Raw genomic sequence first — 24,178 nt, forward strand, 5'->3', positions numbered from 1 at the left:
GTCACACTTGGACTTACGTTGCCAAGACTACATACTTGGACTTACACCGCCAAGACTCATCCTTGGACTTTCCTCCTTTGCCAAGATCACACTTGGACTTTCCTTGTTGTACCTGTATCCTGCACACTCACAATGCATATCAAGTACAACAATAAACCTAACTTAAACCTTTGCCCAAACATCAAAACTTAGGGCACCTAGATTGCTCCAACAATCTCCCCCTTTTTGATATTTGACAACCTGTTTAAGTTAGGGAAACATAAATGCAATACATATGCAAATAAATATACAAATCAACTCATGCATAAATAATGGAACCTAAATCCCTAGGCTCCCCCTTCACCTAAGCTCCCCCTTGAGCTAGGATTTCCCACAAAGGTAAACTTATCCCCCTTTGCCTAAACAATCGCTCCCCCTTCACCTAAGCTCTCCCTCGAGTTAGAATTTCTTGCAAAGGTGTATAGGTTTCCCACTTAAACATAGACTTCTCCCCCTTTGCCATACATCAAAAAGAGCTCCAACAATATCCCAATTGTTGAAAACATGTCATCCAAATTGACCCTAAACTCATGTATTTATCCCCCATGGATCTCATACATTTAAACGAGTTGACACGGTCAAGAACAACGTTGAAAAACACTTTTAGGCTGGTATCAGTCGACTGAACTAGGTACTAGTCGACTGCCCCCTTCGACAGAACCTTACAAAAGCATTCTGTGGTCGAAATCTACTGTTACCAGTCGACTGGTATCGGCACCAGTCGACTGGTATCGACAAAATGAGCTTACAGAAACATTCTGTGCTCAAAAACACTGTTACCAGTCGACTGGTATCTGCACCAGTCGACTGACACCCTATTTCTACAAAAATCAACCTTTTCAGGCCAACTTCAGAAATGTACCAGAAATTTCCTAGATCTCCAAAAATCTCCAAATTTTGTGGAGAGGTCTATTGTACCCTTGTCTACTTGGGAAAAATATATATAAAAATATATTTATCACAGATCCCAAGATTGACATAAAATTCAAAACTAGCTAAATAGTTCAATTGAACATTGACCTAAAGTCCTAGTTTTGGCTTCCTCTTGATGTATCTGCCCATACTAAATCACAATACTTCCCTAGCATGGGTTTATATGACATCTATACATCAAAAACTAATTTTTATGTAATATGACCCCCAATGTCATATTTTCATGCATGAAACTCAACCCAATTGTGCCAACCAAGTATAATAGAGACTCAAATCCATCTCTAATCCCTTTGTCACATCTTGGTTCACTTAAGATCATTTAACATATGTCCCAAAGACTCTTTGAGCTCCCCCTTGAGCTCTTATTCTTAGCCACCTCCCTAGGTGACTCATTTACTATGACTTGGCCACTTTGGTGCACCTCAGGTAACACTTGGCCTACAAAACTCTCCTTCTTAACCTTAGACACCTTGTCTTTGGTTAATTTTTTCTTGTCCTTAATCTTGGACACCTTATCCTTGCTATAATTATATGTTACCCTAGCATATTCCTTCTTATTGGTCTTGGATAACTCTCCCTTGTTCTTGGTAACACCTCTCATACTAATATCATGTGCTACCTTAACACTTGACCTCCTTTTGGTCTTTGAAAAGATTTTTATGTTTTCAAAGAGTAACTCCCCCTAAAAATATGGTCAAACTTCTATCATTGCACCAACAATGACTCGGGGTTCCTAAATAATTAGGAAAACCAAAACTCGAAGTTTTGAGGTTCAAAATTCAATAATGAAACTAAACCTCAACCGAAACTTCACTTTGGTTTTTCGTAACCAATACATACTTGTTTTCATCATGAAAACTCATGTATACATTATTTAGGGTATACTTTATCAGGAAAAAATAGTTTTCTATGAAAATACTTCCTATTTTTAAAGATTGACATAAATTTGAAAACTCTTGAAAATTTCAATGTTTTCTACTAGTTTGTGTCTAACTTTCCAATGATGATTACTATCAAAAGATAGTCTTCACCAAGGTTTTTCAAAAGTATTTTGAAATCATTTTTAAAACCAATATCCAACCACGTTCTTTGGGCTCAATGCACATGACTTGTGCATTAGCTTTCCCAATGATTGGAAGACACATAACTATGTGTTTTGATGAACCTAAAACTCAACAAGATGCACTAGATCAACATCTTGAGTTTAGTTCACCATCTTAACATCTCACTTGTATCTAACATGTATTAAAACACATACAAGTCACCTTATAGTTCTTTGTGAGATGTATATTTGGTCTTGCCCTAAACTAAGGGATCATGCATATCTATCTAGGCATTATGAAACTTGTGATCATCCACCTAAGATGTCATTTGTTATAATCCCACTTGTTGGGATATTTACCATTCTTAATAAATGCCTTTTGTCCTTAATTACAAGGAAATTAAAATAATGCATGATGTTTTATGGCATACATCAAAATAAGCAATTTTTAAAAGAAAAACATGTTATAACTACATGATGTATGTATGACATGACATGATATTTTTGTGTTTTTCATAATAAAGATGAATGAAAAAATAAATATGATCTCATGACATATGATGGGCAAACAAAGCATGACAAATTAGTATACATAAGATACCTAGATTACCTATCTAAGTGTCCTTAAACCTAGCTAACTCAAAATTTAACCCTAGATTGCCTATGATTTCTCATGAAAATGCTAAAACCCAATTTTGACATTTCTTTTCCCTTTCTAAATTTGTGCCATTTTAACTTAAACCAATTTTTCAAAGTATGGCACATTTTACTCTTTCAAAGAGTAAATGAAATCAAATTAAGGCTTAGATTCGCCTTTAACCTTCTAAGAAAATGCCAAAACCCTAACTTGACATTTCTTATCCTTTTCTAAATGTGTCAATTTAAATTAAGTTCAAATCCTCAACGTTTGACACATTTTACTCTTCCAAAGAGTAAACATTTTACATTAGGACCTAGATTTCTCTTAAATCACTAAGAAGATACCAAAATCCTAACTTGGTATTTCTTATGATTCTCCAAATTGTGCCAATTTAATTCAAAGATAATTCCTTAAGATTTGGCACATGTTACTCTCTCCAAGAGTGATAATTTGGATTAAGGTTTACATTTCCCTTAATTCCATAATAAAATGCCGAATTCCAAATTTGGCATTACTTTTGCTTCTCTCAAGTGTGTCAATTTAAATTAGATTCAACTCCTCAAAATTTGACACATTTTACTCTTTCAAAGAGTAACACTTATCATCCTTTTCATTTTCAAAGGTTAACAATAACCTTGAAAATACTCTCAAGTGTCAACTTTAATAAGGTTAGGTTAACTACCCTTCCAATTTGAGTTGACACTCTCTAAACCCATCTAGGGTGTAGAGAATATGCTCCTAGGAACCCAAAACCTATTGGTGCTCTTGGATGCTCTAGGTACTCACTAGGGATGACTTCCCTAGATACCTTCCTAAGGACCTTTCTAGGCTTCTTGGAAGCCTTGGTCACTTCTACTAGGCTACTTCTAGGAATAACTTCCCTTGTAACCTTCTTTGTGACTTTGTTAGACTTCTTAGAAGTCTTCGTCACATTGGTCTTGCTAAAAGTACTTTTAGGGATTCCTTCCCTAGTATCTTTGGCTTGACCTCTAAACCTAGGGTTGGTCCCATAACTATATGGAACCCTATGAAAGGAAGTCACATCCTTCTTGGCTTTAGGTTTGTATCCCAAACCTATATAGCCATTGGATGGCTCTTGTCTAGCTTTTCCTAGGTTATGCTCATTTTGACCCCAAAGAATATTTTCCATTCTTGCTAGGGTTCTTTCTAAATTATCAAGTCTTGACCTCAAGACTTGGTTTTCCGTCATTGAATCCATAGACTTGGATTTTTCTTGACCCCTATGAGCATTTCTATATCTAGGCATATATCTATAATCCTTAGAGTTATTGCCTAAATTATTATCTACCTTCCTAGCCTTAGGTGTGATAAATCTAGCATGAGGAGGAATATATTTACCCTTAGTGTCATCATGCTTCCTACTTTCATGATAATTAGCATTAAAACGATTTAAATTTGAACTAGCATTTAAATTAGGGTTTACCACCCTTACCCTTGAAGCTCTCTTCTTCTCCCACTTCTTCAAGTGCACCAATTTCTTGAGCTCTCTTCTCCTTGGGCACTTTGTGTGGTAGTGACCCCACTCACCACATGTAAAGCACCTAATATGCTTCTTCTCCTTCTTCTTCTTCTTCCTACAACTCACATTAGTTTCTAAATTAACTTTAGTGAGTTTAGGATTTACCTCCTTTACCTTCTTGAGTGAAAGACATCTACTCTTGTAGTGCCCCATCTTACCACACTCAAAGCATTTGATGTGGTCCTTTATGCTCTTCTTGGTAGCTGAGGTGGAGGGTTGAGCTTCCAAGATCTCCTCTTCCTTGGATTGCTCTTCTTCCTCTTCACTTGAAGATGTGGAAAGTTCCACTTCTTCCTCCCTTGATGATGTGGATGATACCTCCTCATCTTCCTTCTCCTTCTCGGATGTTGAGCTCATGTCAACATTCGATTGATCCTTCTCTTCTTGGACCAATGAACCCTTCTCCTTGGGCTCTTCCACTCCTTGGATTTTTGTAGGGTCTTCATGATAGGCAATGATCTTTTTCCAAAGATCACTTGCATTTGTGGTTTCACCTACACTCAACAAAATATTAGAAGGTAGTAAACTATGTAAAATTCTCGTTACCTCCTTGTTCGCCTCCGATTGCTCCCGTTGCTCTTCGGTCCAATGCCGAGGTCGGAGGCGTTTACCCTTCTTGTCCGTAGGAGCATCAAATGGGTCACTCAAGACAACCCATTGGTTCCAATCCATTTGGAACCATGTCTCCAACCGCTTCCTCCAATAATTAAAGTTTTCTTTGTCGTACGGAGGTGGAATTCGAATATCCCATCTGAGCGATCCTTCGGACTCCATCTTCTTCTTCCTCTAGCTTCTTGCTCTCTTGGCGGTTAGTCCGTAGAAGAGCGCCCTCGCTCTGATACTACTTGTTGGGACCTTGACGTTCGCTAGAGGGGGGTGAATAGTCTCTCACCCAAATCGTCGCTTCCTACGCTTGTTAGTGCACAGCGGAAACAAAAATACTAACAAACAAAAGCAAAGCTAACCCTAGAAAATAATAAACAAGAAGCAAACCCAATGACACGTTGTTTAACGTGGTTCAGAGATGAAGCTCCTACTCCACAGCTGTCCGTAAGGTGGACGATCCCGATCCGTCGGTGGATGACTCCCCGGAAAACCTCCGGCTAGCTCGTGTAGCTCCTTGTGGGTGGAGAAACCTCGCCACAAACTCTCACCAAGAACACTTGGACACAAAAGAACCTTGAGCACTTTGGTGACTACTAATTAGGCTTTAACCAAGTCTAATTTCGTCACCTTGGCCGGCCATCCCAAGCTCCTTCTTATAAAGCTTGGAACAAATCAGTAAGCTGATTTGCCCGTTACCAGTCGACTGGTCCTTGCACCAGTCGACTGGTGTCAGCCCAACGACTCTCTCAACGGCTCTCTACAGTGCACCAGTCGACTGCTACAGTCACCAGTCGACTGCTACAGTACTGCTACAGTAATGCTACATTGCTGCTACAGTGAACCCTAATTCTAGGATTTTACTTCGAGTACATTCACTCAGCACTCGTTCTCGCCCGACCAACCTAGACCTAGCCTTCTAGCCTCCTTCATCAGCCTTGCGTCCCTCGGATGCCTCCCCATCCTTCACGTCTTACCTTCTGGAACTTCCATCGGCCTTGTCATTATTGTCGGGTCTGCCTTTGCCAAGAGGCTCCTCACCTTCGGGACTTCATCCATTGCCAAGTCACACTTGGACTTACGTTGCCAAGACTACATACTTGGACTTACACTGCCAAGACTCATCCTTGGACTTTCCTCCTTTGCCAAGATCACACTTGGACTTTCCTTGTTGTACCTGTATCCTGCACACTCACAATGCATATCAAGTACAACAATAAACCTAACTTAAACCTTTGCCCAAACATCAAAACTTAGGGCACCTAGATTGCTCCAACAAGTTTTTCATAAGAGATGTAGTTCATCCGTGCTTCCGTTTTGATAAATATTTCTATATTTATCTTATGTATGGTCCAACCAAGCATTTATCTCTTGATCTGAGAATCTTATTCTCTAACTTCTTGTACGTCTTTTAAAGAGTTATAGTGTGTGTGGCCCAATGATTCCTGGTTTGTCTTGGTCGTCCATTGATATGGGTTAGGTTTCACAGATCCCCAGTGAGGAAGGGAAAGGAGATAGCCAAGTTGAGAAGATAGATCAGTATCGACCGAGATATACCTCCGGGGAGGAAAGCCAATACCGGTCAGAATATACTTCCGCAGAGGAAGGCCAATATCGGCCGGGATATGATTCATAGTAGATGGGCCGATATCGATCAAAATATACCTCCTAGAAGGCAGGCCAATATTGGCCGGTATATGCCTCCAGGGAGACAGACCCATAACGATCAAGATATACCTCCAAGGAGGTAGGCTAAGATCGGCCGGGATATACCTCAAAGGAGGTGAACCAATATCGATCAGGATGTAGCTCCAAGAAGATAGGCTAATATCGGCCGGGATATACCTCAAATGAGGTAGGCCAATATCAGCCGATATATATCTCCAGGTAGGCAGGCCAATATCGGTCGGTATATGCCTCCAGGGAGGCAGACCCATATCGATCAAGATATACCTCCAAGGAAGTAGGCTAAGAACGACTGGGATATACCTCAAAGGAGGTAAATCAATATCGATCAGGATGTAGCTCCAAGAAGGTAGGCTAATATCGACCAGAATATACCTCAAATGAGGTAGGCCAATATCAACCGATATATATCTCCAGGTAGGCAGGCCAATATCGGCCGGTATATGCCTCCAGGGAGGCAGACCCATATCGATCAAGATATACCTCCAAGGAAGTAGGCTAAGATCGGCATGGATATACCTCAAAGGAGGTAAACCAATATCGATCAGGATGTAGCTCCAGGAAGGTAGGCTAATATCGGCCGGGATATACCTCAAATGAGGTAGGCCCATATCAGCCGATATATATCTCCAGGGAGGCAGGCCAATATCGGCCGATATCTGCCTCCGGGGAGGCAGGCCAATATCGGTCGGTATCTACCTCTAGGGAGGCAGACCCATATCGATCAAGACATACCTCCAAGGAGGTAGGCTAAGATCGGTCGGGATATGCCTCAAAGGAGGAAGGCCAATATCGGCCGAGATATACTTCCAAGTGAGTAAGGTAATAGCGACCGAGACATACCTTGCAAGAGGTAGACCAACCTAGGCTGAATAATACCTTGAAAAGATATACCAATATTGATCAAGCTTACACACTTGATAAAATATAGCCCAGTGCTAGCTGGAATAACAAACCTAGAGGGGCACGGACAGGTATTGCCCAAGGAGCCTCATGAGAGGTAATAATAATTGACCAGACCTAGTTTAAGTTCAGCTTCGATCGATGCAAGGAACAATGTTATATTAAGCTATCTATGATATGGTAAAAATAGGAGGGGCAAGTAGAACGATAGATACACTCTGAAATAACTTGCGAAACAGGACAGAAGTAAATATTTCAGACAAAGTAATGAAGATATTTGCAATATGTGATTGTATAACAGGTTTTACATATTTAGCGGGAAATGTGTTTTTAGACTTTTCTGCAAGTACTAGACGACAAAGAAGGTACATCTGGGGTACAAAAAAGATTCTTTAAAAGTCATTTACCATAAGTATGCAGCTTACGTCATCTCATAACAAACTCTGACAAACCGGGGTCCACTTCATGACTACGGAGGTTATATGAAATGGTATAAAAAGGGGAATCCTCTCCGTTGGCAAGGTAAGTTCACATCATTGTGCACATTCAGAACCCTAATTCTAAACTATTATTCTTCTACTTCTTCATTCTTCTTCCACACCAAGAGAGATCACTGACTTAAGCGTCGGAGGGCCTAGCCAGGGATTCCCACCCCGGTCTTAGGTCACTGACGATAGTGTTGGTTGGTCTCTTGTGCGTAGGAAGCCTTGGAAGCTCTGGATCTAGGTTTTCTTCGGCCAGATTCCTTGTTCGCCATCGAAGCTTTACACCAGGAAGGTATTCTGTGATTCTACTCTTCCCAATCTGCTTTGGGTTTCTCGGATTGGCATTCAGGCAGGTATTATTCTTCATCAAGGAAGTAGGTTTTTTCTCCCAGCTCTCCGTTTTGTCAAGTTTCTCAGACAGGATCAGCCACAATCACCCAAGCAATCGGAACTTTGGAAGCTAAAGTGAAGATGAAGAAATGCTGGAAAAGCAGCCGAAGGCGCCCTCAACAGTTGTTGGAGGCGCCTCCTCCCTCATCAGATTGAGGACGCCCTCAACAGCATTGAGGGTGCCCTCAACAACATTGAAGGCACCCTCAATACCCTTGAGGGTGCCCTCAGCCTGGTCAAATTGGCCATTGACAAGTGGATAAAGTTTTATTCGCTTATCCCTTTGGAGGCGCCCTCAACCCCTTTGAAGGCGCCCTCAACACTCGAGATAGAATTTCCAAGAGCTATATAATGTCCCCTGGAGCTAGAAAAAAAAATCAACTCTAGTACTAACTTTCTAGCAACTCTTAGAGCTTTCAATGTGTAAAAGGTTTCTCCACCTTCAAAGAAGGAGATTTTTAGTGAGTTGTTCAACCGCCTTGAATTAACAACCACCCAGGTTGCAACCAAGTCAATCCCTGAGTTTCTTCTCTAGTTCTTTTATGTTATTTGATTTGATTTTATTGTTGTAATTTAAGAGTTAAAAGTATGAGGAGGGTATTTTCTTATTTCAAGCAATTCACCCCTTCCCTCTTGCCGGCCCGCTGCGCCAACAAGTGGTATCAGAACCCAATAGCCTCAGAAGGACTAACCGTCGTCTGAAGCAGCAAAGATCAAAACGGTGGTCGGTGCAAGTATTCCCCCCCCCCCCCCCCCCGCCCCCGAAATTCAACGGAGACTTCGCTACATGGAAACGCTGAATAGAGGTATTTTTTAAAATAGATTTGGATATTTTATTAACAATAAAATACGGTTTTATAGTTCCAAAAGATAAAGAAGAGTACCAATGAACAAAGAAGAAGCAAGTTGATTTCGTGGCCAACGGAAAGGCAGGGTTTCATCTGCTCAGCGTTCTGCCGTCCCAGGAGGTAAGTCGGATCAGAAGCTACGACTCCGCCAAAGACCTCTAGGAAAAATTCCTGGAGCTCCACGAAGGCACCTCAGAAGCGAAGTTAGTAAGGCATGACATCCTCCAGACTCAGCTTACAAATCTCTGGATGAACAATGGAGAGAAAGTAGTGCAACTCCAAGCAAGAATCAAAGAACTAATAACACAATTGAATAACCTCGGAGAATCGGTAACAAACCAAGATTCGATCTGATATGCGCTCAACGCCTTCCCGAGAACGTCAAAATGAGCGTCCTTAGTAGATGCATACTACATCTCTAAGGACTTTGAGGTAAGTACGCTAGAAAACTTATTTTCTACTTTCGAACTTCACGAGTCTCGAATTGCAAAACCTAAACAAATAGAGAAGTCAAATCTTAATGTTGTCCTACAAGTTGAGATGGATGATCCTAACTCTGAAGTGTCGATCGATGAAACTGAAGCGGTGCTATTGGTAAGGAAGTTCAATAAGTTTATTAAGACTAATAAATTTAGATTACAGTCAAGAAAGTATCAACGCAATAGAAGAGCGGTCCGTTGCTACAATTGGAATCAAGAATGGCACATCAAGGATAACTACCCAAAAATAAAGAAAAAGAACAACGAAAAGGAGAAAGGAAAGTACAAGCCAACATCCTCCAAGTACAATACCCTGAAGGTCACGTGGTCAGATTCATCGCTCTCCGAATCTGAAGTCAAAGCCTTCTTGGGATTAGCACTGATGGCCAACCATCAAATTGAAGAATAAACCAGCTCAGAGATGAGCATAGATGAAGGGGGAGAATCATCAAAAGAAAGCTGTGATGAAGGGGAAGCATCAGAAATAGAGGTAAGCGAGGTACGTACTCTAAACCCAAAACAGTCTTTTCAGTTTATCAAAGTTCTTACAAAAGACTTAGTAAAATCAGAAAAAGAAATTATTGATTTAAAAATATTGTTAGATAATTTACAAACGGAAAATGATAATTTAAAAATGTAAATTCAAAATCTGAAAACTGATACATGCTTAAAACCTAACAACTTTCAAAAATCAAAACTTAGAGTTTATGAAAAATTAAATTGGTACATAAGAAAACATCAAGGACAACTTAGAAAAATTCTAAAAAATTATGTACCCCCTAAGTTTTTGCTTAATCCAGTAGAAAGGAACCTATACTGGGTTCCAAAATCTTATCTAGATTAAATCTTTTTATTAATCAAGGCTTTCAGAAGAAATTAAATGTTTAAATTCCTTAAAAGGCTTTGTCCAGAAGTGGTTGATGATCCAATAACCAAGAAGGCCTAGTGCCTAGCCACAGCTTGGAAGCCGATTATCGAATTGAATATTTAATTGACAAACTGATAAGCATATAATTAAGATAATGTTGTTAAACTTTTGTCAATTAGTTGGAAATTTAATGCTATAATTTGAAACTTTCTTTATTAACTTACAATTTATTTTGAAAATGTTTTATAATTTTTTTTATTTTACCCCTTTTTTTTGCTATGATCAAAGGGGGAGAAATAGATACAAGTTTAGGGGGAGCTAATATTTTTTTTAAAAATTTTACTAGTTAATATTTTTTTTTTATTTTACTTAGTGTTGCAAATTCTATTATTACAATTTTTATGCTTAAAATGTTAGTTTAGTAATTTATTTAAATTCCTACTTTTCTGTTTTTACCTTAACTTGAACTTGAGTTGATGCACATAAAAAATGGAGAGATTGTTGTACCCCGTGGTTATTTTGATGTAATCAACCAAGTTAAGTTAGGTCCTGTTTGTTATTGATCCCTGTGTCTAAGTGTGCAGGAGCTTAGGAGCGCAAAAAGTCCAGCAAAAGATGCAGCTAGCGAGAAGGATGGCAGGGGAAGGGAGCCGACAGACTCGGTGCGTCCGAAGGGCGAAAGAGCTGCAGAAGAGTACACCAATGGACGAGAAGAACGTGTATGACGTCGAGGGAAGAAAAGCCGGGGCGGAAGCTTGCTCGAGGAGAAGGCCGAAAATTGGGTTCGGATGAGACCTATTTCGATTGGCCGCAATCACCCAAGCAACCGAAACTTCGGAAGCTAAAGTGAAGATGAATAAATGTTGGAAAAGCAGCTGGAGGCGCCCTCAACAGTCGTTGGAGGCGCCTCCACCCTCATCAGATTGAGGGCACCCTCAAGCCCTCAATAACATTGAAGGCACCCTCAATGCCCTTGAGGGCGCCCTCGGCCTGGTCAAATTGGTCGTTGGCAAGTGGATAAAGTTTTATCTGCTTATCCCCTTGGAGGCACCCTCAACCCCTTTGAAGGTGCCCTCAACACTCGAGATAGAATTTCCAGAACCTATATAATGGCCCCTAGAACTAGGAAATAAAAAATCAACTCTTATATTAACTTCCTAGCAACTCTTAGAGCTTTCAGTATGTAAAAGGCTTCTCCGACTTCAAAGAAAGAGATTCTTAGTGAGTTGTTCAACCGCCTTGGATTAACAACCACCATGGTTGTAACCAAGTCAATCCCTGAGTTTCTTCTCTAGTTCTTTTATGTTATTTGAGTTTATTTTATTGTTGCAATTTAAGAACTGAAAGTACGAGGAGGGTATTTTCTTATTTCAGGTAATTCATCCCTCCCCTCTTGTCGGTCCGCTGCGCTAACAGTTTACTGTAGTCATTCAATAAATTTAGACTTATGTGCCCAATTTTATAGCAATTTAGTTAAAATAGATGACTTGACATACTCCACCAGAGTAGGTGGTAATTCAGGTCTCTCTCTCTTAGGATTCACTACTATGTCTTGTATAGAGTTCTTACCATTTGTGTTTTGTCGATCATATCTCGCGATGTTGTGATGATGCGACCCTCACATTCTTTCCTCCTTTATGCACTATGCCAGTGACTAGACATTGACATTGCATTACATATATTTCAGAATATCATTCATGCATCCAGTCTCATCACTAGGAGATAGATTCATTGGCCCTATTGTCACATTTTAACTTTCATATTTTCAATCATAGGGGTAGATATGACCTAGAGTACACTTACTTCCCTTAGTGCATATGGTGAGATTGGTCAGCATCAGCTTGCATTAGTACATCTAGAGGTTATTGCTCAAGGGGGACTGACTTTGAGAGTGAATCCTCACCTAGCCATTCCGGACGAGGCCGATGAGGATATCCCACCAGTCGTTCCAACCGAGGTCGATAAGGCGATCGCAACCATAGGGGAGGAGATGCCAACATTTACAATTGACAAGCTCTTTGCACCTCTTTCGACCCTGACTCAACCCTCGACCTCGCTTTTCGTAAAGGATCGCCTTGCTAGACTTGAGGAGTCTTCCGCACAGATCCGACAACAGTCAGTCTCGAAGGGATTCACCTCTCTTCGTGGTGAGATGATTACTGGCTTTAGGCAGCTAGACCTACAGATGCAGGCCATACTTCAGGCTCTACATGTGGTTGATTAGCCCCCACCTCCACCTGCCGATGATTAGACATTATCTTGTTCAGTACATTTGTATACATTGCTTGTTTGCTTGACTTGACCTATCTATTTAGTTACTTATTGACTACTTTATTTGGATAATCTAGTAAATCCTTTTTTGAAAATCTAATTAAAGGGTAGGATGTGTTTCATCTTAAATAACTTTTAAATTTTAGGAAAACTCATTAATTCTATTTTCTAAAAAATCTCATTTCTCTAGTGTTTTAAAATTTATTTTGGCCTTAGTCTAGGACAAACTCCTAGAAAGCATGATCCTATAGATTTAGGTAATGAACATCTCACAAGCACACTAGACCTACCTTGATTGTGTATTCAAAAACTTAGAATGACATAAGATGTGTAGGCCTTTTTCTTGGACTTCAAATGCTTATTTCAGTACATTGACATAAATCTAGGCGAAAAATATAATAGTACATTGATCAAGTTAAGTAGTTTTTTTTTAGTAAATTTTTAATTGGATATTATTACTTAACTTAATTAACTAAGTGAACACTGATATCTTCTGCTAGTTACTTAGTAACTGAAGGGTAGACATTTATGAAAAAAAATTAGATGAATATTATTTTTAAAGTAATATCAGGTTCGGGGAGGATATTTGAAAATTATTTTCAAAGTGCCTTATTTCAAAATTTGTCGTTTTCTTACTACTATTTGCAAACTGGAGGTTTAAATAAATAAATAAATAAATAAATATTTTGAAACTTACTTAATTTTTTTTGAAAAATATTTTGAAAAGTAATAAATACTTCAAAATTGCTTTGAAAAAGCCTTGTAAAAATTTTTCACCTTATTCTGAAAAATATTTTAAAAATATTTCCAAAACTAATTTGATTAATTTCTTTGAAACTTGGTTTGAAAAACACTTTTTACAATTTACTTTGAAAAATTAACTTTTAAAAGTTATACTGAAAATCAAATTTTAAAAAATTACTTTGCAACACTACCTTAAGAATTATTTTAAAAATTACTTTTCAAAAGTGTTTTGAAAATTATTTTGGAAAATGGTTTTTCAAAACAATTGTCTTTAAATGTTTGATTATGTTTGACTTGTTTTGAAAAGCATCCTTCCTAATATAGACCTGAAATTTTAAGCATAGTTTCTTTCAAATACTTAAGTTGCTCACTTGCTCTATTTCCCTATTTTAAACTTTGTCATAGTTACATATTTTGATGAATGTTAAAGTGGGAGGGTAAAAGTTTAAGTAAGATAAACTAAGAAAATTTGAAAGACTTAACCCTGAAATTATCAAGACAAAAAGTTTGCTCATTTAGATTTCTTTTACATCAGTTTTATCGCTATATTTGCGTATTTTTTTAACTTTAACCCAACTTATCATTACTTTAAAAATGGAGAGATTGTTGGTACAGTTGGCGCCAATGATCAAACTTGAGTGTTGATGAATGATAAATAAGTTAAATTTAGATGTGTTGTGTGATCTAACATTTTTACCGAGTGTACAAGATTTAACTGGTCTGACACCATGCTAAAATCTAGTTATGTCTGGAGGACTTGATAATTAGTATAGAAATCCAGATAGGTCAAGAAGTGACCCGATATCTGGCGGGAAGTCCGGTTGGATCCGCAAGACTTAACAGTTGGCCGAAGTCCAATTAGACCTGCGGACCTGACAACTGGCAAGAAGATCTTGTCACGCCCCGGGGGAGTCCCCGTCCGAAGAAATTTCGGCAGCACCTCCCCTGTACGGCTGACAATCTGAATCATTTCTACATGCACAATATACATCAGCCACAGGCGGTTGGAATATACACACAACCACGCAGTTATATGATACAGCATACTCGGCTGATACAATAAAAACACAACCACGCAGTTATATGTAAAGCAGCCCACTCGGCTATACCAAAACCAAAATACAACGGAAAATGACTGAAACCAAATACAAACCAAACACAAAACTGCTAGCCGGCTAGGCTTACACAACCAACAACCAATACAAAATATCACATAACAACTTCAACACTCCAGAACAAAACCGGAGCACAAACTAAACTCATTGACACATAAAACAAACAAAACATAAGTGAAACTGATAGATCTTCTGAGGTGACGTGGGGACCAGCAAACAGGATACTCCAAGCGACATCATAACCAACCTGGTACCTGAAAAAGATAGTGTCCACGGGGGTGAGTTCAACAACTCAGCGAATACCAATAGACATGCCTAGTAAGAAATATCTAACAGCAATAAACATGGAAATACAGCTTCCTAATCATATATAGGAAATATGCAAAACTGAAAGGTAACTGAGGAAGCTGTACTCACCAGGAACTCCTATCCAAAACAAAAGGGTCATCAAACCAGATACACAATATGCCTCCTGTATGCATGACAAACAAATACATCCACCAAAATGCAGCATATAAGTGCAGCAAACATAAGCAAATAAATGCAATAAATGCATATGATGTCAATGACATGGTCACCCCTGACGCTAGTCAGTCATCTCACACACAATGGTGAGATTGAGTGGGTAGGACTGTGACAACCGTGCACTCTGACGTCACTGCTCCTGATGAGTGACCGAATGGACGGAATGCTGTCGGAGTACACACATACTCCTACCCCAAATCATAAATGGGGGAGTGCAATGCTCTCATCTCCCGGTACACTATGATGGGGAGGGATCCCTGACGTGCTACCACGCTGCATCACACTACCCATGAGCGGACCAACGGAGCACCAAACAGAGCAAAACTGACGTGCTACCACGCTGCGTCATGCTACCCATGAGCGGACCAACGGAGCATCGAACAGTGATGAAACTGGCGATATGCTCCTAATAATGGAGCAGCCTATCACGCAGCATGCAATCATGCGAATGGTGCATGAAACTAAGCATGACAATATCCTGAACCAAATCCACATATATATATAAAAATGTGTACCCTAGTACAAGTAAGTCAAATCCACAGATCCAAGGTATACAGGTCCTCTATGGTATAACAACCTAGGTCATGAACTTATCCACCTCCATAAAATATGTACCAACAATGTATATGGATCAAAGCAAAAGGTCTAGGTACACAGATCAGGTATGATATAAAAATATAGATACACATGTCAGATAATAAAAATCCAGAATCTAGTCCTAAACTCAGTAAAGCATGGTATGTCACTTACTCTAGGAACTAAGGTACTCATGGCAATAATCACGAAACGTAAACATGGATACATAACAAACGCCCAACAGAACATGCTACGGGTAACAAACAGTGACATACCAAAGGCAAACATGATCATTGCTTGTAGCTATAAAATACTATGCATATCCAATTGACAATATCATAAAAGATAAGTCAAGAGGTACCCACCTCCGATATAGATCGAATCGAACCAATCCGATGTCGAGACGCCCAATCTCGAACCACAGTCCTGTAACAACATGATATACGGATTTAGCTAATTACATATAAATTAATTAGCTAAATCATATCCCCGAGAAACTAACCTAAATCCAAATCCAATTATATATGTATCAATTCATACCTAAAACAACATGTATCAAGAGTGTGCCAACTCAATCCATACACCAAACCCTTACCTTACTTCTTAGCCACTCCTGTTAATTCACAACCAAGGAAAGTTACTGCTGGACAAAGTAACTGTTGCTGGAAACCCTCCACACTGCCCGGATCACAAGAAAAATTGAGGCTCAACCAAAATATTAATACACCACTACAATTTAACATCAACCTAGCTTCCCTTACCTCAATCCACAACTGTTGTGGCTACTGGAACAACAAAACAGAACCACAGTAAAGAGCAAAACTAGGGCATAGTGGCTGGAGGCTAGGAGAGGGGCCGGCGGTGATGAACTAGGGCACAGGGACGACATCGCTGGAGTCGGGGCAGAGGCTAGAGTCGGGTCCTCGGCTGCGTTGGTTCGAGTGTCGCCGGCGTTGTCCCGTGCGGCGGCGGCGCTTTCGGGTGGAGAAGGCGCTACCAAGAATTGGGGCACGGCGGTTAGGGGTCGGCATCGACACGCAGAGGAGAAGAGAAGAAAGGGAGGCTCTCAGCGGTGTGCAGAGGTGAAGAAAGGAGAAGAAATAAAAGGAGAGGAGGAGAAGAAAACCCTCCGGGCGGTTAGGGCAAGATCGGGGAGAAGAAGAAAGCGCGCACGGTAGAGGAAACGGGGAAAAAGAAATAAAGAAAAAGAAAAGAAAAATAAAAAGGAAAAATCAACATTTCCTCACTTAAATGTGGTAGCCTAAACAGGCTTTCCCGGGGCCTATTTTTATCCCCGTTAACTCATCCATACGAGCTTTGAAAAATTCCCGGAAAATTTTCAAAAATTTCGGAAAATACCCTTATTATTATCTACCATTTTCTGGCATTTTACATATCTGGTGGACCAAGGTAGAGTCAAGTGATTCTGCAAGGTAAGTAAGGTAAGTCACTGGAGGAGAGTGTTCTAGTAAAGACAAGTTTCAATTAGGAACTTTAGGTGCAAGTCCAATATAGGTCCATTTTAGAAATATAAATTGAGACTATGACTAGTTTCTAGTCTTGGAAGGATAGGAACTAATTAATATCACTATTTTATTATTGTGTTAACTTCATTTTACAGGGCATATTTTGGTTTTTCGACTAAACACATTTTACAGGATGAAAAAAGAAAATTCAGTCTAGGGTCACTACAAGAAAAAAGTTGATAGACAACGCTTTAAAAACGTTGTCTATGTGCCTGAAAAAGCGTTGTTAAAAACACTGTTGTTAAAAGTCTGCTTAACGACAACACTTTAAAAGCGTTGTCGTTTGTAGCAACGACAACGCTTTTGCAACGTTTTAAAAGCGTTGTTGTTTTTTTTTCAAAAACAACATTATTACAACGCTTTAAAAGCGTTGTTGTTTTTTTGCAAAAAACAATACTTTTACAACACTTTAAAAGCGTTGTCTTTTTAAAATAAACAAAAATCTATTTACAAAATTATTATTTTTATATTTAAAAAATGATTATTTTTCTTTTACCACAATAGTAAATTCGAATGTTTACAAAAACTATAATATTTACAAAAAAAAATTCTATTTACACAATCACATCCTACATAAGATTATGAATTCCTCTACCCAACAACAAAGCTCCCAAGTTAGTATATGTGACAACTAAGGCCCTTAGAGCATCCTTACAAGGCTTAATTACAGACTTTTGCATTCTTTCAAACACGTTGACATTGACAGCTTCCAAGAATTCACCATTCTGAATAAGGCCCCACATCATGATGCTCCATATGGTGTTGCTCTTCACTTGGCATTCATCATGCAACATGACTGCTGATTTCAATTCACCACATTTAGTATAGAATCGACGAGAGTGGCACGTAGAACTGAGTCAATCTGTCAAGTTTTGATGGCATTACAATGTACCTCTCTTCCACCAGGGAGATGCTCACACTTGGCGAATGCAGAGATGGACAAAGTTAGAGTCTCATTGCTAGGAGTCACCTCTAGTCTCATCTTCCTATAGCACTTGACTACTCTGGAAACATCCCCTATGAAAGAGTAGGATGATAGGAGGATATTCCAAGAGGCAATGCTCCTGTTTTGAATGATGGCAAACTTCATGACCTCTTCGAAGCAAGCCAATCTACTGAACATGCTCAAAATTGAATTTTGAAGTAACTCATGACTTTGGAGGCCTACCTTGTTCGCAAATGCTTGTAGTTGGCACCCTGTGACCTTGTCTTCGAAACCATAGCATGCTCGAAGCAAGACCGCCATTGTGACTTGATTCACCTCAAGACCCTCCGCTCGCATTTGGCAGAACAAGTGGAAGGCCTCGGGAGAGTCTCCCGCGCTAACATAGCTGGATAACAAGGACGTCCAAGTTACCACATCCCTAAGAGGCATTTCTTCGAACAGCCGGCGGGCCAAGGGGACTCGACCATTCCTAGCGTACACCTCCATCATGGTGTTGCATAAATAGACATCACCTGCGAGGCCAATCCTGATAGCGAGGGAATGGAAGGTTTCTCAGAGCTTAATCTGATTCTCCGAGGCACAGTTGAGGAGGGGAAGCGTGTAATGGTTGAGGTTGGCGTCGCCTTGATGGCGCATGGCGGAGAAAAGGGAGGTGTAAGAAGAAGAATAGGGAGAGAGGAAGGAATAAGATGAGAATAATAAAATCTATTGTTCATTGATATTTGCCCTAAGGACAATACAATATATAATGTTCAAAAGTACTTGGTCAAATAACTAATTAATAAATAATAGAATTATTCTAAGAATAATTCTGAGAATAATTATAACAGAATTATTAGAATAATTCAAATACTAATATGATTTGATTTGGTAATTTGATCCGGTCAATTTGGATAATTCTGTTATATCTCTTTTACCCCCCGACAAACTCAGCGGGAGATCTCTGACGTTGAGTTTGCTTGCTAACTTGTTGAAACGTTGTCTGGATAGTGGCTTAGTAAAGATGTCAGTGATTTGATCTTCAGCAGAAATATAAGAGACGGATAACTGCTGAGTTGCCACACGTTCACGAACAAAATGAAAATCAATTTCCACATGTTTTGTACGAGCATGAAAGATTGGATTTGCTGTAAGATATGTTGCTCCAATATTGTCGCACCAAATTTTTGGTGCAATATTTGATGCAAGATGAAGTTCAGAGAGAAGTGATTGAAGCCAAATAATTTCTGACGTTGTATTTGCTATAGTTTTATATTCTGCCTCAGTGCTTGAACGAGATACCGTAGGTTGCTTTTTCGAATTCCATGAGATAAGATTTCGTCCAAGAAATATTGCATATCCACTAGTAGAGCGTCTATCTTCGGAAGAACTTGCCCAATCCGCATCACTATATGCATGTAAATCTCGAGATGATTGGCGATATAAAAGAAGACCATGTAGAATAGTGCCTTTGAGATAGCGAAGTATTCTTTTTACATTATTCTAATTTTGTTCGGTTGGAGCATGCATGAATTGGCAAGCACGATTTACCGCAAAAGTAATATCAGGACGTGTGATAGTGACATATTGTAAGGCCCCAACAATACTTTGATAAATTTGTGGATCAGATAGAGCAGGAGAGGATGAAGTTGGAGAGTTGTTTATAGCAATTGGCGTAGAGACTAGACGTGCTCCATCAATTTTGGCTTTTTGAAGAAGTCCAGTAATGTATTTGCTCTGAGAGAGAAGATAGTCATCCTCATGTGGAATAAGCTCAATACCAAGAAAAAAACGAGCAATACCCAAATCTCTAGTAGGAAATTCTTGATTGAGAAGACTTAATAAAGTTGTGATACCCTTGTGATCATTGCCGGTTATCAGAATGTCATCCACATAAATAAGAAAAAATATCATATTTTCATCATTATATTTGTGAAATAGAGACGAGTCAGTCTTTGATCCAGAAAATCCTTGAGCTTGCAACCAATTAGATAGTCAATGAAACCATGCACGAGGAGCTTGTCGAAGACCATATAAGGATTTCTTGAGTTGGCAAACATGAGATGGAAATTGTGGATGAATGAAACCAGGTGGTTGCTTCATAAATATAGTTTCCTCAAGATGACCATGGAGAAATGCATTTGAAATATCCAATTATCGTACAAGCCAATTAGAACTAACAGCTATTGATAATAATAGTCTGACAGATGTAATTTTGATGACTGGGCTGAAAGTGTCATTAAAGTCAATACCTGGCTGTTGACTAAATCCTTTAGCTACAAGTCGAGCTTTGTATCTTTCAAGAGAACCATCAGCTCGATGCTTAAGACGGAATACCCATTTAGAGCCCACAACATTCATTGAGGGAGTGCGCGGAACTAGAGTCCATGTTTCATTGCGAAGAAGTGCATCAAATTCTGTAGACATTGCACTACGCCAGTTTGGATCCTTGTTTGCTTGTGTAAAACAGGTTGGTTCAATAGATTTGGAAGAAACCACTAGAGCTCGTGGAAGGGGATATCAAGTTGCATTTGGTGGGCAACGCTCATAAATATCACTAATGGAAAGCATGCGACGAGGAGTATTATCATCTGAATCACTTGTTGATGACGACGAGGAAGTAGGCTGACATGGTGATGTAGATGACGGACTTGCATTATCCGAGGAACCAGAGAGCATATTATCTTCGATCGGCAAGACTTCTAAGATTGGAGCAGCAACCGGAGGTGATTCTGATGGTATAGGAGAGTTATTAGAGAGCTCCGGAGCATGACCTAGAATTCCATCACTTCTGATAATATTAGGTGACATTAAGAAGGTGTCACTTGTATCTGGAGGAGAGATTGAAGAAGCTATCGAAAAAGGGAATAAAGACTCATCAAAAGTAACATGTCGTGAAATATAAATTCATCCTGTTGGTATATGCAAGCAACGATAACCATGGTGCAAATTGCTATAACCAAGAAAAACACATTGTAGTGAATGAGAGTCAAGTTTGTATTTAGAATAGGGGCGTAACCATGGATAACATGCGCAACCAAAAATTCGAAGGAAAGTGTAATCAGGGGTTTGATTATAAAGTTTTTCAAAAGGACATTTATGATTGAGCAATGGTGTAGGAAGTCGATTTATGAGATATACTGTAGTGCTAACAGCTTCATCCCAAAATTTGCGCGGAACTGATGCATGATGAAGAAGAGCTAAGGCAGTTTCAATTATATGTCTATGTTTTCTCTCAGCAGAGCCATTTTGTTCTGGAGTGTGAGGACAAGAAACTCGATGAACAATTCCACAAGAGACAAAATGACGATGGAGAGCTTGATATTCGCCTCCCCAATCAGAATGAAAAGAGAGTATTTTATGATTAAAAGATCGTTCAACTTGAATTTGAAAATTACAAAATATATCAAATAAATCAGATTTCCTTCTCATAGGATAAAGCCAAGTATATTTACTAAAATGATCAATGAATGTAACATAATATTGGAAACCTTGATTAGACAAAATAGGTGCAGGGCCCCAAACATCAGAATGGATTATTTCAAGTGGAAAATTAGAAACATGATCAGATAAAGAGAAATGTAGCTTATGACTTTTAGATTCCATGCAGGCCCTACATGAATAAGATGGAGAGGAGGTAATAGAAGTAGGTAAACCATACCTATTGATGATTGACTGAACAATACGAAGGGAAGGATGACCAAGTCGAGCATGCCAAGCTGGTTTATTTGTGCGTTCACCAACAAAAGCTTTGATTGAAGAGCTCTGAAGACAATAGAGGCCATTTTTGATTCTCCCATAAAACACAATAGCATTTGTTCCTCTATCCTTTATAAGATAATGATTATGATGAAATTCAAAAATGACATTGTTATCAAGACAAAACTGGCGTGTAGAAAGTAAATTTTTAGTGATAGATGGAACATGAAAGACATTGCGCATGTGAAAAGTTCGATTAGATAAATGAACATATGTGTTTCCAAGATTAACAATTTGTAAACCTGAACCATCGCCTACTTGCACCGTATCTGAGCCATAATATGACATTACGTCTGTAAGGATATTATAATCTGATGTGACATGATGAGTTGCTCCAGTGTCAATATACCAATCAGTAGATGAGAACTCTGGGTTTTTACCACAAGTAGGCACAGACGAAAGAACTTTAGGATATACTTGTGAAATAGATGGTTGTCTTGAGGCTGTAGGACCACCAATGAAATTTGAATCAAATGGACTAGGACATTGAATACCAAAATGTCCAATTCCAAGATAAATTTGACATTTTACCCTAGACCAATCAAGTCTTTTAGGGCATATATTTCCAGTATGACCAACGATGTGATAAATTTGACATCGGTCTGGACTTTGCTTTTGTCCTCTTTGATGTCGTCGAATATTTGACATCTAAAGTAAAAAATAACTTGTCCGGTGGTAGTGGGAAAAAAAATAGAGATTACGGAAGAGGAAAGAGAAGCAAAGGGGTTGGCAGCGGAAGAAAATAAGTATTTTTCGTTTGTTATGAAAAATAGAGAAAAATAAGAAAATTAAAACACGTAGGAGAAAATAAGAGGCTTGAGGGAAAAATTTAAAATTCGTCGTTTATACGATCTCCGCCTCAAGAAATTAAGGGAAGATAAAAGAGAGAGAGAGAGAGAGAGAGAGAGAGAGAGAGATGGCTCTGATACCATGTAAGAAGAAGAATAGGAAGAGAGGAAGGAATAAGATGAGAATAATAAAATCTATTGTTCATTGATATTTGCCCTAAGGATAATACAATATATAATGTTCAAAAGTACTTGGTCAAATAACTAATTAATAAATAACAGAATTATTATAAGAATAATTCTGAGAATAATTATAACAGAATTATTAGAATAATTCAAATACTAATATGATTTGATTTGGTAATTTGATCCGGTCAATTTGGATAATTCTGTTATATCTCTTTTAGGAGGAAGCGGTGCGAAAGTCGCCGACATCGAAAGCGTTGATTACAAGCGTGTGTTATCCTATCTTCAACAATCACAGCCTACATAAGATAATTTCACGTTAAAAAACGAGCAACTACCAACAATCCTTTAGAAATCGCACAGAACATATTTAACCATTCAGGGCGATCTGATCATCTTTAGCGCTCAACTTCCAAACGAAAGAAAGAGCGAGATTGAGGGGAAAATGTCAAAAAAATTCGAACATCTGCGAAAAACTACAACACCAAATCAGAGTTTAGATCTTTCCTCAAGTTATAGATCAATAATTCAATCACTGCGATCATCCCCTCTCCTTGAACGACGATATTTGTTAAAAGTGTTACCTGGGTAGCCAACTTAGCATCTCCAAAGAGGACGACCTCTCCGCCAAATCAGAGGCAGAGGCCATCGAAGAGGCTGAAGACCTCGCTGCTGGGCTGGTGGATGGAGGAGACAATGGTCTTGTTGTTGTCCACCACGATGTGCTTCAGCGTCTCCACCACGAAGAAGGCGGATGCGTTGTCGAGCCCGGTGGTGGGATCGTCAAGGAAGAGGAGTCACGGCCGCGTCAGGATCTCCAGCGCGATGCTCAGTCTCTTCTTCTCACCGCCGTTGATCCCCCTCATGTGCTAGTTCCCGATCAACCGGTCTGCGCACTCCTGCAGCTCCATCTCAAGGATCGTCACCTCCACCACCTTCACCACTGCTGCCATCTCTGCCTCCCTCTTGCCTGCAGTCGGAAGTCGCAGGTGGGCCAAGTAGCTGATGGTTTCCCTCACGGTGAGTGCCCCTAGGAACACGTTCTCTTGCCTATATGCCTGGGAAAGGAAATGTCGCTTGGCTTCATTTGGCAAAGAGGAGTTAGGAGGAGAGGTTCATGGAAGAGTTCAACTGAGAAGAGTTGGATGGAGAGGTGTGAGATGAGGTTTGTGTGTGAGGGGTTCTGGAGGAGATCGAAGACGCGTGAGAGGGGTTCGGGGGTATTCGGGAGATAAGTGGGTGCCGAGTGAAATCTAGGGTTTTTCTACTTCTTATCCAACGGTTCATATCATCCCAAATTTATATGA

General features: G+C 39.4%; 1 long non-coding RNA gene across 1 annotated transcript; it reads right to left on the reverse strand.

Annotated features, from left to right (window-relative positions):
* Window positions 1-17,935: 17,935 nt before the first annotated feature.
* Window positions 17,936-18,413, reverse strand: LOC121987887. The gene is made up of 3 exons (XR_006113757.1): window positions 18,382-18,413; window positions 18,106-18,277; window positions 17,936-18,009 (listed from the first exon to the last, which is right to left on the reverse strand). It is a non-coding gene; the product is annotated as an uncharacterized LOC121987887 (long non-coding RNA).
* Window positions 18,414-24,178: the final 5,765 nt, after the last annotated feature.

The sequence above is a fragment of the Zingiber officinale genome, chromosome 5B, assembly GCF_018446385.1.
Source record: "Zingiber officinale cultivar Zhangliang chromosome 5B, Zo_v1.1, whole genome shotgun sequence".
In the NCBI taxonomy this organism is placed as follows: Eukaryota; Viridiplantae; Streptophyta; class Magnoliopsida; order Zingiberales; family Zingiberaceae; genus Zingiber; species Zingiber officinale.